The sequence below is a fragment of the Papio anubis genome, chromosome X, assembly GCF_008728515.1.
Source record: "Papio anubis isolate 15944 chromosome X, Panubis1.0, whole genome shotgun sequence".
NCBI classification, from domain to species: Eukaryota; Metazoa; Chordata; class Mammalia; order Primates; family Cercopithecidae; genus Papio; species Papio anubis.
The window spans coordinates 30,121,452-30,126,902 of NC_044996.1; positions in this window are offsets into that span (position 1 = coordinate 30,121,452).

Genomic DNA, 5,451 nt, shown 5'->3' on the forward strand with positions numbered 1-5,451 from the left:
TCCTTAGGTTGGGCCTCCGCTGTGTCTGTCTGGCCTCTCCTTTATTTAAATTTATTAAGTTGAAATTCGTATAACATAAAATTAACAATTTTAAACTGAAGAATTCAGCAGCATTTACATTTACATTGTAAATAAATGTAATATACATGTAAATGTATATTACACACACACACATTTACAAATGTTACATACACAACATTTACAATGTTGTGCAACCACCATCTCTATGTAGTTCCAAAACATTCCCATCACACCAAAAGAAAACACTACATTCATTAAGCAGTATTCCCCATTCCACCTCTCCCAGTCCTTGGCAACCAACAAACTGCTTTCTATCTCGATAGATTTATCTATTTTAAATATTTCACACAAATGAAATGTCTGGCTTTTTTCATGTAGCATGTTTTCAAGGTTCATCCACATTGTAGCATGTATCATTACTTCATTCCTTTTTATGGATGAATATTATTCAATTTTATGGATGTGTTACACTTTGTTTATCCATTCATCTACTGATGGACATTTAGCCAGGCCTGTCTTCGTGATTCTCCACCTCTTGCAGTCATGAAAGTCTTTAGGTTCCATCTGTCAAAGCAATTGTGGCAGAACCAAGTAATCTGTAGAGGATGAGAGTCAACTCATGGGAACTCTCGGCCTAAACCTGAACTGTCTTCTAACCCAGTGATTTTTATTTTTTAACTTTTATTTTAGGTTCAGGGGTACATAGGAAGGTTACATAGGTAAACTCATGTCACATGGGTTGTACAGATTATTTCATCACTCAGGAATTAAGCCCAGTACCCAATAGTAATCTTTTCTGTTCCTCTCCCTCCTCCCACCCTCCAACCTCAAGTAGACCCCAGCATTTATTGTTTCCTTCTTGTGTTCATAAGTTGTCATCATTTAGTTCCCACTTAGAAGTGAGAACATATTGGTATTTGGTTTTCTGTTCCTGTGTTAGTTTGCTGAGGATAATAGCCTCCAGCTCCATTCATGTTCCCACAAAAGATATCTCATTCTTTTTTATGGCTGCATAGTATTCCATGGTATATATGTGCCACATTTTCTTTATCCATTCTGTCACTGATGGGCATTTATAACCCAGTGATTTTTAACTGGGAGCTGTTTTACTTTCTCCTTCCCACAGGGACATTTGACAATGTCTGGAGATACTTTTGGTCGTCACAGTTAGGATGTACTATTAGCATCTTGGTGGATAGAGGCCAGATATGCTGTTAAACACTCCATAATGCAAAGGCTAGAACCCAGAGCAAAGGACGATCTGGCCCAAAATGTCAATAGTGCCAGGGTTGATGAACCCTGTCGATATAATCTAATTCAGCTGAGTTGCCAGATTCCAGAAAAATTTGATCAGATGAACAACTGTTCATAGATTTGATTACATTGTCTTAAAGCTATAATTATATATAGGACATTCATGGATTTGACATATATGTACTAAGCCCCTAGTTATGGGCCAGGCTCTGGCCTGCAGCAAAGTATTCACAAGCTAAGTGTCATATAAAACCATTCATTTGAGTAATGTATAGCATATATGGGATGTTATAAAACTAACAAATTTGTTTCCTATTCAGTTGGTGCAACAGTAATTGCAGTTTTTTGCACTTTAATAGCAAAACCGCAATTGTTTTTGCACCAACCTAATAGAAGTTTCTTATGTTTGCTCTTTAAACTGTGGAAACATTGAGAAACTAGTAACTATAGTTACTGTATCTACGGTGTATTATATTAGTATCATTTTAACTCAACAAACCATTGTATTTAATTTGGCATCCCTAAATTTATCCATGGCTTTGTGCCGCAGACCTTAGCTAATTGTGTAAGAGATTTCACAATGGACTCTAAACCTTAAATCCCATCCTTTTAGACTGAGCAGATTATTTCATTTCCTTTTAAAAGTTAAAAATACATGCTTTTCCTTGTCTTTGCACTTCTTTTTGGCCTGGTGGTTGTTTTGTGTGTTTTGAGTTTTCTTGGTTTTTATTTGTTTTGTTTTAATCACAAGAAAGAAAAGTTCAGTGGCAAGGAAGAACAAGACATTGTATTTGTACCCAAACTGTTAGCACAGGGCATTTCAAAACTGCCTCTCCACTCTCTACCCTCTGGGTCCCCATGACATGCGAAATGTCAACATCTACCACCCTCCCTTTGCCCAGACCTGTGCCACATCAGTTTATGATTAAGAGGAATTCTTGCCTGTTTAGGCCATACCCTAAGTGTTATTGTGAAGTAGACAGTCCTGTTGAGATTTATATCATTTATTTTACTGCTGCCATGGGAGATTAAAAATTAAATCATAATTTTAAATATTTTCATAAAGGTTAGGTAGGCATGTTTGATTTCTTTATTGCTTCACTGAATGTCAGAGGCTAGAGTGTTCACAGAGGACTGACAGTGAAGAATGATGGTATTTATGAAACAAATGTCATTAAGTTTACCTTTGAAAAAGATGTATTCTGGACTCCATCTAGAAAATTATGCACAAATTACATCCTATGATAAACATGGTTTTTTCCATACAAATATTGTTGTACTGTACTTTAAAAACCATGACAACAAAATATTTCTAATACAATGAACGAGTCCTATTATGGGATTTCTTCTAAGCTGGGCACATGTGCAAGCAGGCCCCGGAACCTCAGAAGGCTCCTGAACAGTGCTGGCTTGCTAACACACCTGAGAATAAGCAGTGAGACCCTCAGGAAGACTATGAAATAATGTTTCTTCAGGGCCCAAATCTTATGTTTCTGTATTCCTTGCCCCTAGAGGGAAATGTGAAAGTCAGCCAGTACAGAACCTGGCCCAACGACAGAGTCAAAGCATTCGGTAAGGCTGGTCACATGAGGTAAGGATGAGAATCCCAGAGGGAGATAATTCAGTCGGAGAGCATGGAGCCTCAAAACAGAAGCAAATTTGGGGGAAGTATGTATATGCAGGCCTTTTCTGCAGGACTTTCAGCACCTTTAATATCCTAATGTGCACTGCGACTAACAGGGCAGTTTATTCTGTAAATATATTTGACCATTTAAATACATTTGACCATTTATTGGACCCTACGGTTTTATGGAATATGGTTTGGGAAATATTGCCAGACTCTGGCCTGCATCAAAGTATTCACAAGCTAAGTGTCATATAAAACCATTCATTTATGTATGGTATATGAGATGTTATAAAACTAACAAATTTGTTTCCCATTAGGTTGGTACAACAGTAATTTCCAGTTTTTTGCACTTTTAATGTCAAAACTGCAATTGCTTTTGTGCCAATCTAATTAGGAGTATAAGTCTAGAAGTCAGCAAGACATCTGGTAAAGTTCTTATAATATTCCTATGAATGATATAGAGTAATGAGAACTGGATGAAAATACTCTTACAGGGTTACCAGATAAAAGACAGGACACCAAATATTGTATGAGGCATATTATACTAAAAATATTATTCATTGTTTGTCTGATATTAAAAATTCAAATTTAACTAAGCATCTGGTTTAGTTAAATCTAGAAATTTATACTTTTGATGAGGTTTGTGAATCTCCTAACAGATAGATTATTTTTGTCTTCACAAAGTATGTTTTTTGTTTTGTTTTGTTTTGTTTTTGAGATGGAGTCTTGTTCTGTTGCCCAGGCTGGAATGTGGTGGTGCAACCTCAACTCACTGCAACCTCAACTCACTGCAACCTCCGCCTCCCAGGTTCAAGTGATTCTCCTGCCTCAGCCTCCCTAGTAGCTGGGATTACAGGCACCTATCACCACACCTGGCTAATTTTTGTAGTTTTAGTAGAGATAGCGTTCCACCATGTTGGCCAGGCTGCTCTCAAACTCCTGGCCTCAAGTGATCTGCTCACCCCGACCTCCCAAAGTGCTGGGATTACAGGCATGAGCCACCATGCCCAGCCCTATATTTCATTCTTTACCAGCAACCCATTGTTGCACAGTTAAGAAAATTAGATCCTGCTCAACATTATGAATGTAGTCTACTGTTAACTTCCTGTTTTTTGTTTTTTTTTTTTTTTTGAGACAGAGTCTCACTCTGTCACCCAGGCTAAAGGGCAGTGGTGCGATCTCAGCTCACTGCAACCTCCGCCTCCTGGATTCAAGAGATCCCCCCACCTCACCCTCCTGGGTAACTGGAATTATAGGCGTGCACCACCACACCTGGCTTTTTTTTTTTTTTTTTTTTTTTTTTTTTTAAGTAGAGATGGGGTTTTACCATGTTGGCCAGACTGGTCTGAAACTCCTGGCCTCAAGTGATCGGGCCACCGTGGCCTCCCAAAGTGTTGGGCCTGCAAGCATGAGTCATCTTGCCTAGCCAAGTTCCTGTATCATTCATTATCTGCCTATGTCATTCTTTTACCCTATGAAAGAAATGAAAATGCTACCTGTACTCCCAAGCCCTTCAAGTTTCACATCCAACTTTAAAATCACTAAAGAGACAATTCTGCCTCTTTCACTTATATCATTTGTTCTTGTGTGAATCAGCAGGTGTGTGGAGAGGTTAGTGAGCATGACAAATCTTGGCAGACTCTGTTCTGTGGCTATACCCACCATGAAAAAGAAAAATTATGACAGTCCTGAATTGCACTCTGTTCTTCTTGCTCATTCATTTATTGAACAAATAGCTCCTGATCACTTAGAATGCCCCAGACACCGTGCTAAGCATTGGGTATATACAACAGCTGAATGAGACAGACATAATCCCTACATCAAGGTTATATTCTACTAGGGAGGGAAGAGAGGAAAAATAAGTAAATAAACTAGATCATTTCAGATAGTTAAGTTAAGTTAGATAAGTTACTGTGAAAGAAATCAGAGGAATCCAATATGGACAGTGACTGAGCTTGGGGAGGGGGTGGATACGTTAGATAGGACAGTCAAGGTAGACCTCTTTGAAGAAGTGACATATAGGCTGAGGCATGAAGAATGAGGAGTTAAACACACCAAGAGCCAAGCGAAGAGCAACTCAGACAGAACCCAGACTACAGTGCTTGTTCCTAGAGCCAGCAACAGGACTAATGTTGATATGGCTGAGTGAAAGCATCCAGTAATATATAAGATGTCAGTCTCCATCCTATGCTTCCACACTCTTTCCACTGAGGAATAGCAACCTAAAGGCTGAAATGAAGGAAATAGTTCTGAAAATAGGTCATGAACAAACAGAGAAGCAAATGGTATTTGACCTCTACTGCCATTTAATATAAGAGAGAAAACAGATGAGGCAGTGGTTGGAAAGCAGTACTTTCATCACATATAACCTTTATTTTCAAGGAGGTTCTTTCCTGTAAGTTCTTTTCACCTAAAAACCTGCTGTGAGCCAGATGTGGTGGCCTCACGTCTGTAATCCCAGCACTTTGGGAGGTTGAGGAGGGTGGATCACTTCAGGTCAGGAGTTCAAGACCAACCTGACCAACATGGTGAAACCCCATCTCTACTAA